The 11,728-nt window shown below is 35.5% G+C and overlaps 1 protein-coding gene across 1 annotated transcript in view; it reads left to right on the forward strand.

Moving 5' to 3' along the window:
* The first annotated feature begins 4,561 nt into the window (after positions 1-4,561).
* Positions 4,562-11,728, forward strand: part of LOC137629594 (atrial natriuretic peptide receptor 1-like) — a 1,161,427-nt gene continuing 1,154,260 nt past the window's right edge. Inside the window, 1 exon segment of the mRNA XM_068361051.1 lies at positions 4,562-4,717. The gene's annotated coding sequence lies outside the window, so the exon portion shown is untranslated.

Here is an 11,728-nt window from a genome sequence, read left to right on the forward strand (position 1 = left end):
TCTGGACAGAGCCTGAAAGTACCTTCACTTAAATCTCTTAAGAGATGAAAGTCAACTTTCTGGTCCTTCAACAACCTCATCAGTTCCTGACAGGCCACTCAGTGGTGTGATGAATGACAGCACCACTTAGGGGCTCACATCAACAAGCAAGAAGGAACTTGCTCGCAGCCTCTTCCCATCTAACAGTATAAATACTAAGGTGGACCGAAGTCCGCTTGGTACCACTATCAGCCCGCTTCATACCAGACTAGTGGAATGTGCTCGCCAACAATCTGAGCTCAGCATTTCAAATAAGGTATTTGGATCACCTTGTAGCCTACAAAGTCCTAACTTTATGGGGTCCTTCAACTGTGGATCCGTTAGCAACGAACCTGAGCCTCAGGCTTCTACTGCTGTCCATTCCTAGACCCAAAGGCTCTCTGGCAAGAGGGATGCCAATAATGGTGGGTACAACAATGACGTTTATGTCTTGTCCCCATTTTATCTGAACAGAAAGGTACCTAACAGGGCTAGAACATCAGCCAGCCTCTCAAGGTCTCTCATAGCTCCGCTATGGCATTACGCGGAATGGTTTCCAAATCTTCTGCAGCTCCTGACGTAGCCTCCAGGAGAACCCTCTCCACGTCATAGACAACCACACTTCTACCTCTACCACAAGTTATAGCTTCGCTATGATTGTACGCCTGGAGACTACCCAGCACCTCCTCTCTCAGAGAGGCTTTTTGCAATAAGTTGCGAAGAGGTTGTCTGGATATCTGAGGAATCCTCAGCATCAGTCTACCAGCCAAAGTGTATCGTCTTCTGTGGTTGGTCTTATGGGAAAGCGTATCTCTCCAGTTGATACCTCTATTTGAGCAATAGCAGAATCCTCAAATATTTACAGGAGGAAAAGACCCCCCTTTTCAGTTTCAGCAGGCAAATATGATCACTCAACCTTGACCCTTGCCATCAAACTGAAAGGAAGGGACATCCCCTCATCGCTAGATCTTTCCTAACTCATGCGGACTTACAAACTTGCCTTTCTCCATTCGAAATTGAGACCTCCCTCTCGGAACATGGTTTGAGTTCCCGTCTCTAAGGATACCTCCCAACGGTCCACTTCACCAGGCAAAAAATTTTTACCTGGTTTAGAAGACAGTGTTCCTACACACTTTGACAGCTGGGAAGGGTTGAATGTGTGCATGTGTGTGCATATCTAAGTATTTAGCTGTCATTTTTGATCGGTCGCATACACTAGTATATAAGGTTTCACTAAGACAGTGAATTTCCCCAAGTTTTTGTTTAGTTGGTCATTTCATAGTTTTCAAATCTATTCGAGCACAGTGTATATTTTTTAATATTGTGAGCCAAAAATTAGATAAAGTAATTATAATTTTTCTTTTTTTTTTCTTTGATATAATCGGATGAATGTTTACCTGATAGCCTTGATTTTTTTTTATTCCTTTCATATTTATAGTTTTCTCATTGCTTGGGGAAATCAACCCTGGCAAAACTTCATTTTTTGTTGTTGCACATTCCAGATATGCCACTTGTGTTTGGACATTGTTGGAGTTTGCCTTCACGAATGTTGATACCCGCCATCACCAGTATGTAAGTATTAGCTCACATATACATTACTATTCTTTTAAGCATTTCATTACAAAGCTAGTTTTGTAGATTGCTTGTTTAAAAGTAATTGATAATTGGATGAATAGACAGTTTTTGTCAAATTATGTGTTTTACATGAACAGGTATACAGAGAAGGCTTTGGATGATTTATAGCGAGTAATGAGAGAAAGGAAATGTCGAGGGAGTAATTAGAGAAGGGAAATGTTGTGGGAGTAATGAGAGAAGGGAAATGTAGTGGGGGTAATGAGAGAAAGGAAATATTGAGGGAGTAATTAGGTAAGAGAAAGGTAGAGGGAATAATGAGAGAAGGGAAATGTTGAGGGAGTAATTAGATAAGGGAAATGTAGAGGGAGTAATGAGAGAAGGGAAACGAGGATAACGAGGCTTAGAAAGGTCACAAGACCCTTTCTCAAGACGAGAAGAACTCCCAGCCCAGAGTAACTATGTCTCATCAGACACCTATCATCCCTGGCCTGTCTAGTTTCCAACGGCCGCCTCAGGATTCATTCTCTTCAGTGGCGACTTTAGTCTGACTGGAATCAGGCCTTCGATTCTCCGGGCATTCTGAACTCCATGGGACCAGAAGATTGGACAAACCTCAACGAATGGGTGGCAGTCGAGAATCTGCGGATGGGTGTAACCTCTATTCCCCCCCCCCACGACTTGATGCTGTGCTTAGACACATCAAAAGAAGGGAGGAGGGACCATCGAGCTGCACCACACGACCTCAGGCCTCTGGACAGAGCCTGAAAGTACCTTCACTTAAATCTCTTAAGAGATGAAAGCCAACTTTCCGGTCCTTCAACAACCTCATCAGTTCCTGACAGACCACTCAGTGGTGTGATGAGCGACAGCACCACTTATGGGGTCACATCAACAAGCAAGAAGGAACTTGCTTGCAGCCTCTTCCCATCTAACAGTATAAATACTAAGGTGGACCGAAGTCCGCTTGGTACCAGTATTAGCCCGCTTCATACCAGACTAGAGGAATGTGCTCGCCGACAATCTGAGCTCAGCATTTCAAATAAGGTTTACCGAATGGTCTTTGTATCACCTTGTAGCCTACAAAGTCCTAACTTTATGGGGGTTCTCCAACTGTGGATCTGTTAGCAACGAAATTTTTCGTTATTCCATAAGAATTTGCAAAAGTCAAATTACTGAAAGAATATTTCTAATATCATATCTCTAGTTAATGACTTGATATAATTGAAACGAATCATATGTATGGAGATATATCTATGAGGAATAGATTTTGAATTTGATATTGAAAAACAGACGGTGGTTTTAAACGAGTTAGTCGAACTAATGAATTCAATGAGGATAAAATCTCTAAAAGCATGTCTGTTTAAGTTTCAAAAGGGAATAATTTTGACAAGCAAATCAACAATAGGTCTATTCAATATGTAGACAGATATGAGCGACCTACATTATATAACGATACAAAGATTAAATTAGGATTGCATTACTTGCTTACTTTTAGTTTTAGGGATTTATTTCTCGCCCTCCATCAGACACTAAGAGTCTGTTCAGGCGGGCCTTGGTGTGTGAAAATAATTTCTTTCCAGTTAATATTTTGCTCTGTATCTTTTCAGTTATTCTCTAGCATTTGTATTCAGGCTTAATAGTTTTCAGATAACTATTATAACACTTTCCAAAGAGATAAGTCTTCAGGTTTTTCTTGAAAGCTGCCACATTTTTGCTATTCTTGACATCAAGTGGAAGGTCGTTGAAGATTCTTGGTGACGCATAACAAAACGTTTTTCTTCTTATTGCATGATTCACACTAATTTCGAATAGTCTATATGGGTCATCAGCATGTCTAACCCTTACAGCAGCACTAGTAGCTTGGGGATAGGGGATCTTTGTTTGGGTGTATAGGGCAAATGAATGGACCCTACAAGTATCCAAACCCAATAGAGTTTAAATATAGATTTGGGATATCGTTAGTAAGTAAGGATATGAAACTCGTTTAGCAAACATGAAAACTACTGGAGTCACAGTGCAGTAATCAAGACTAAAAAATCACTCAAAGACTGATAAAGATGTCAGTAGGACAAGAGACACAGAACTTGCCATGGAAATCTGCCTAATTTATATCATGTTTTTTTGTTTTTATAACGGGGAAGCATTAATATTCTTTTATAATGAATCTTGCCTAAATGTAATCATTTTGCTGAAGTTTTACTAAAATAGTTGATCATTCTAAGTGGGTCCTGGTGTCAACCTACCTTTAGCTCTCCTCTTTGCCATTGTCTTACTCATTATATATACTGTATATATATATATATATATATATATATATATATATATATATATATATATATATATATATATATATATATATATATATATATATATATATATAATTCTTACTTTGTGTTCTTGAAGACACCCACGTCGGTGGTATTACACACACACACACACACACACACACACACACACACACATATATATATATATATATATATATATATATATATATATATATATATATATATATATATACATACAGACAGACACACACACACATATATATATATATAATATATATATATATATATATATATATATATATATATATATATATATATATATATATATATATATATATATATATTATATGTATATACACATACATATATGCATGTATAGTTATATATATATATATATATATATATATATATATATATATATATATATATATATATATATACATATATATAATTCTTACTTTGTGTTCTTGAAGACACCCACGTCAGTGGTATTTTGTGAAATTTGTTCCTCCCGTAGTTGTAGTTATAATTGTTCTACCGAGAGGCAAGGGGGGAATAATTATCATTAAAGTAATTTTCCAGTGGTCCGGTTAGCGCTCCCTGTATGACAATCTCTTCTCCGCGACTTCTCTGGAGTCGAGCAGGAAAATCGCGTCAGTGTAACTCGGTGGTGGTAGATGGAAGGGTGTGTATCCCGCTCTCCCGATCCGTACATCAATTGCTTTCGAGGTTTTTTCGTAATTTCGTTGTTTTATTCTTGAAATGAACCTTAAAACGTAAGCCCAAACGAACATGTCATGGATAAGCGTTGCCTTTTGTCTGACCTACTTACGATGGTAAGTAGATAAAACAAATAAGTTTACCGCAACAGGTATTCTCCGGTCACCCGATGACATTAGGATAACTTTCGACCGATTTTGATTACCAAATGGACTGTTTTTCATGGTTATATTATATTCTGCACATAACTAAACTTACAAGAGTGAGAATTTCAATGTTCTTTACCTTATCTTAAGTAAATCTGGTTTAATAATTAGTCCATTGTATGTGTGAGAATAACATTTTTTCTGTGTAAATTTTCGGGAGTTGACACATTTGTTCCTATCAATTGTGCGATTGATAATGAATCATATTGTTTGTTAATTAGTGCGATTTCATGGCAACAGACAAAGGCCCCTGGCGAAGCTACGCCTATAGCTTAGGACATCAATCTTGTTTTTAAAATATATATATATATATATATATATATATATATATATATATATATATATATATATATATATGTGTGTGTGTGTGTTTGTGTGTATGTATGTATGTATTTATACCGATTTTTCATGCTTAATTGTGTAATAGTAATTGACAAAAATAATTTTTTAGAAAAACAAAGATTACAATCATTGTCAACATCGCAAAAAATGAATTATCTAGGTTTAGTGTTTTCATGGAAGATATGACAGTAGGACTGGTAGTTTAGGCAAATGAGCTTTGGAATGTACTATAATTTGTTTAATCGTATATTAAAACAGCTTAAAAAATTTTTTTCGATGTACCATTGACTGTCTATCATTCTGCACAGAGGATCCTTCTAATGTATAGATTTTTCAAACTTAGTCTTTCTTTCTACACAAATGGGAAAGAGCAAGACAACTGCGTAAATTCTGCTGACATAAATTTCAATTGCTTTTAAGATATTTGAAAATGTTTAACTGCTTTTAATTTTTTTTATAGTTGAAATTACAGGAATTTTGCTTCTTGAACCATGTTATTTTATATAATTTTTTTTTTTCGCAAGTTTACAGTGTTCAACTAATTTTGAACACTGTTAGTTAGGCCCATATCAATTTTGATCTGATTCTTGCCACGACATCTATATCTAATACATTGAAGTTATTTCTTAATTGTGTGTAGGCCTATATTTCAGTTTTTTTTTTCATAACTCTGTTTTCCAAGTTCATATAGGGGCTTTGATTGTTGAGAAGTTTATCTGGGTAATTAATAATTGGACTTCCACATCATTGGAATACAATGTATTAATAAAAGTCATTATACTGGTTGTTGCATACTTACGACGATTGAATTATATTGTTTCAGAAATTTGCTGCATGGAGGATGGCTCATATCATTTTAAAATCTGATCCTGAAATTCGAAAACCCATTCATGATGATGGTAATGATATTGCTCTCATGATTTGGCACGTTGGCTTATGACATACGTGTCACATTTGATGAGAAAACTTCATTTTTGGAAGTCATGAAACAGAATGTACTTCGGATTTCGTCAAATATATTAACCGTTTCAGAGAAAAAGATGAAATGCTGAACACATTGTGTGTTCGGGTTATTGCGGAACTTTTGATGTGGAAAGAAAGTAGTCCTGAATATATCCATGGATACAAATGATAAAGGTTTAAATTTGAATTAGTCTTTTGATATTTATATTGTGTGTAGTTGTGGTAATCTAGAATTATTTGCTTATTGTCTTGTGGCTATTAAAACTATGAATCTATTCTCGTTGGTTTTTATAGGGATATTTTGGCTTTGAGAACTTACATGCGTAGTGAGGTTCGCTGAACGTGAATTACAAATTAATATTTTGAAATAAGCGAGAAGACTTTGAAGTTATATACGTTCCCTTTTGAGAGAGTTGATGGCATTAAATAATTGAAGTGAGGCTTAGGCGATCCGAATTCGGGAAGAGTCACTTATTTATTCATTTTATTTCAATGTTGGTACTGTTCTTGAAATTTTTTATTTTAATTGATCATTACTTCTCTTGTAATTTGTTTATTTCCTTATTTCCTTTCTCCACTGGCCTATTTTTCTCTGTTGGAGCCCTTGAGCTTAAGCATGCTGCTTTTCCAACTATTGTTGTAGCTTAGCTAGTGATAACAATAATGATAACCAGACGGGATTAAACGTCAAAAACTGCTATTTTGAAATACTACTCCTATATTTTACGTATGTTATTTTTACTTTAAAATAGGATTCATGTGAAAGAAGCCAACTCTCGTTTAAAAATGTCTTTATGCCCTTGTTTTTCATTTCTTTCTAACAAGGAAAAAGAATTAATTTGAAATATACTATTGTGTGTGTTTAATTGATATTTGCATTTTTGTTGGAATAGAATTAAGAATCCTATTCATTCTATTTATACTAAGTTGTTCTATTTGATAGAAATAGATCTCTATTTTTTTAAAGCAGACATCTTAAATAAAAGGCGAAAGATTTATGCGTTTTGAAGGGAAGCCATCTTAAATAACCTTTTCCTTACAGAAACCTATCACTGTTTGCAAAAATAAACGTGTTTTATATTATTTATTAGAAATGCATGTTTATAATAATTTAATTATTATTTATTTATTTAGCCGAGAATATTGCATCCTCATAGCAAAACTGAAGAGTTCTCCTTTTGCTTGATAGCTTCAGCGCAAGACGCGCGAAGCAAAAATGTCTGTGGCTTTCCTTAGAATTTTTAGGTCAAGACCGTTGGATGCTAAGCATTTTACCCACCAAATTTGCATAAATTCACGTTACGACCGTAGGGGATGTTTTAGTTTGCACCCAGAGCTCTTTTTCATGGTTTTATTGTTGGATGCGCAGTGACAAAGAAAACAATTCTGTTCGTTGTATAAGACTTTGCTTCCGTGGGAGGGTTCCAGAATCTAAATTTGATTATTTGAGTTTGGGAAGGAGCTTGTTCTTTTTCCGATACATTTATTGATAAAGTTTTATTTATGACTTTTCCGTGTTCATTTTTTCCGTTAATGTTATTTGTGAAAATAACTGTTTGATTAATGAGTCATTTATATCACCACGGATTACTCAAGTAGCCGAAACTCTTGTTGCCCAAAGGTGAGTTTAATCCAGTTATATACCATAAACTTAATTTGTAAAACAGACAGTAATCACACAATGAATATAGTAATTTTCTTCTGCAACCATCGCTTTTAGATACATAAAAGTATAAGTTGAAGAAAAGACATTTTGAACAGTAATTGTGGATAGATAAGTAAAGTAAACCATCTTTACTTACGATTGACTGTAGGCTATTTCTGAAATCCTTTGATCGTCGTCTGCCCAAAAGTTAGGGTCCTTTTCATCCAAGAGTAGTCTATTCATTTTAATCTCTCTCTCTCTCTCTCTCTCTCTCTCTCTCTCTCTCTCTCTCTCTCTCTCTCTCTCTCTCTCTCTCTCTCTCTCTCTGATCATGCAAAAATATCGATAAATAATTTTCTATATACCAAATATTATGCATGATTTCCCACGTAGTCACTGCTTGAGTAGTCAAACATTTATAACGTAGATTCGCAATAGGAGATAAAGCAACTATTCGAACATCCGTTCAGCAAACAATATTTTTGGCTATGTACTGTGTACAAAGCTGTTGTTCCTATATTACCGAGCGGTCCCAATTGACGATCCGAGTATATGTATTCGGCAGTGAATCTTGATTGTAATGAAGTGAAATGAGTAGGGCACTAGGTTTGGTACTAAAGATTAGGAATAGACCGGGGTACAGTATCTCTGTAGGCCAAGGATAGAACAGGATGAATAGAGACCGGATAGAATGTTAGAAGAGGTGGTTGTGTCAACTCGCCTTGATGGGAGTTATGAGTGAATGTGGAATGTAAGTGGACGATTGATGGTTGAGGCTGATGAAATAAATTGTTTTCGTCGTATATGTAATTGTGGAAGAATAATTAAAAATGTAGTGTGCAATGTGAATGGATCAGTAAACTTATACTTTGGATTTAATCAGTAAATACATTATTTTTTAGGAAAAAATTGAATGGGTGAAAATGTTGGCATCATTCAAAGGATTGATCAGTGGTCAGGTTATAAGAATGGAGGACAAGACGAATGTATATTTTCTACAGTTTTACGAGTGAGGAGGAGAGGAAGATTTATATAGCGCCGTTGAATAGAGTGAAAGTATAGGGAAAGATTTTCTTTAACTCGGATAGCAAGTAGCCTAATTGTGATAGATAGATGTGAATGTTGTACTAAAAGTTAGATGGTTTGGCGTGTTGTTAAGTTTTCTGCGTAGGTGGATGATTCTGAATAAGGGGCTCATTCACAATTCATTATAACGCATGTGTACCACAGTGCACTGTAGGTATTACTTAAAGGGGCTTTGCAGCGTCTCTTCGGCCTCTAGCTTCAGACACATTTTCGTCGTGTCTCTGTTTGTTCGGTCTTTCTTGCATCCATCTTACTATCCAACCTCTTTTAACTTTATACTTTAGGTTTTTCTCACAGGCGCTTGTCGTCGCAGAATGGTCTCCCCGGACTATGACCCAATTCCATACATCCATATAAAATTTATGAATTCAAGTATGGATTTTATAGCGATAGAGAAATGACATTGTTTGAAGATTTAATTTCTAGGAGAGGTGGCTATCTTTTCTGTGTTTACATTTTAGGACGATAATCATTGTTACATCTTAATCTTGGTGAAGTTAAGATAATCCTTTAAACAAGAGTGTTGATGCTGTGTTGTTAATCGTGAGACGAGAACAGGTTAAAACCAAGCGCATGCATCTTATTCCTAACATCCAGATAAGGACGTCAAATTATGCATAGCCTGTAAAAAATCACGAAAAAAGTATAAGTTGAATTACTAAAAACATAAAGTGAAATTTTTTTCTTCACCAATTCAGGTGGTGTTAGTCGGAGAGAAAATTGAGCTATTCATACTATTTTAATAAACCATTATAATAAACTATAGTGCCTGTTCCAAGAAATATAAACACATTCCAAATTAAACTCTAAAATTGACATGTAGAAAGATGGACATTGAGACTTGAAATTAAAAGATTGTGCCTTGTTCTGAATGCTTAGATTTGTCAGTAATTTTGTGAACTAGATCAAGATAATTGCTATTTTTTTTCCCGTTCATGGGTGAACTTGTACTCCTTATGATATTGATTACTTACAAGCAGATATCGTTGTGTATCTTTCATTTTTGGGGGTATCGATGACTCTATACGATAAAAATGGTCTTGTTTATGATTTGCTAAAAATGTTGGAAGAACGCTCATTAGGTTAGAAATAGGCGGACGAGTAAAAGTGTGACATAATTTTGTTTAGAACTGAAGGGTAAAACGGAAAATAAATTAGAACAGACGAATAAAGAATGATAGAAACACTGGGTAGGATTTGTTACTACTTTATTATGTTTTATTTTGTTATTTTCGTAGGGTACACGTATTTTTTTTTAGGATAGTCTTAGTGTTTCAAGTAAGTTATAGGATATACTCGAGAAGGGTAGTCTATTTGATCCAGTTTATTGCTGATATCTGCTATTCAAGGTGAGATCACGACTTTAAATTTAGAGGTTATTAAGCTACTTTGATATGCACCATTACACCATCGCCTCAGGTTTTTTTCAACGCCTGTCAGTTTTATCCGTTTATTCGTCGTTGTAATTCCTATTACGGGCTTGAGTCTTGGTGGTGTGTGTGTGTGTGTGTGTGTGTGTGTGTGTTTTTTTTTTTTTTTTTTGGTCGAACCTTTTTTAGTTGTCTTAGATTCTTTCCAGGTCGTTTGTTCATTCAAAACAATGGTAATAATGATAATAATAGATGTAGTGTGTTTCATTCCAGAAAAAATTAATTCCTCTTTTTTTATGTAAAGGATCCCAGTGAACCAATGCCATATCTTTCTAGAGCAATATCTGGGGGTTACCAGACTCTTGGGCTATTCATAGCTCCAGGTCATATGGCTCAAATTCATAAATCATATCCAATTCATTATGTTTCCCTGGATTTCATACTTCACATTTCCTCTGCAGGAAGCTGATATATTTCATCAATATGCAATGTTCCCATTTTTTTTTCCTGTAGAAATATAATTTGAGTATTTTTTATTACTTTGATTACTCAAGTGCCATATGTGGATGAGATCATGGTTAGGGGCAGATAGATATGATTTCGACATGCTCTTCACACTCCCCAAGAGAGATTAGTTCACCAAACGTTCAGCTTTGCTCCACAAGGCACTAGAAGAGTTGGAAGACCCAGGCCTACATGGCTAAGGACTACATAGCGTGAAGTAGGGGATGAGGAGTGGATAAGTATGGATTTAAAAGCTCAAGATATAGACAACTGGAGAAATCTAACTGAGGCACTTTGTGTCAATAGACGTAGATGATGATGATGATGAAATATAATTTATGATAATGGTGTTCTCCGCTATTCGTTTTCATTTGTACTCTTGATTAGGTATGGGTAACTTTAACCTCACGTGTTTAAACTACAGCTTTACGAATTGTTGTTATTCTGGTCAACAGTATCATTCCGAGTGCAATTTCGGCTAGATAGAAAAAAACACGAGTATTGTCTGAGCGTAATCCATTTGCTAATGACGTTTCTTTTCCAGGTTTATTTTTCTATCATGGCATTGAAACACTGTATTCCGTAGATGCTTTTAGGTGAGATAATGGCCTCATTTGCATTGTTTCATAAGAATGCGGACTCATTATGAGTAGCTTAATGATTATGATTACTGTGTTCATAAACTTGTCGTACGCGACCCGTCATACATGACGGACAAATATTTAGATAAATGTGTACGCACATCCACCCTCCTGTCACTAAGGTATGACTGCTCCTTCTCCCCCTATCTTAAGGACGGGGGGAGTTTATTGTGACCGAAAAGATCCAGACATTTGCTCTTTTTTATATAGGGGAGAAAAGAACATCAATATCAACACTTAACAATTAAGATTCATTGGGTAGGTTTACCTTCGTCCGTTTTACATTTAAACGCCATCGACTTGTATAACTAATTGGTGATGAATAATCGCCTTGTCCATTGTAAAGACACTGCTTACACAATCAGGCATC

This window comes from Palaemon carinicauda, chromosome 37, assembly GCF_036898095.1.
Source record: "Palaemon carinicauda isolate YSFRI2023 chromosome 37, ASM3689809v2, whole genome shotgun sequence".
Taxonomy (NCBI): Eukaryota; Metazoa; Arthropoda; class Malacostraca; order Decapoda; family Palaemonidae; genus Palaemon; species Palaemon carinicauda.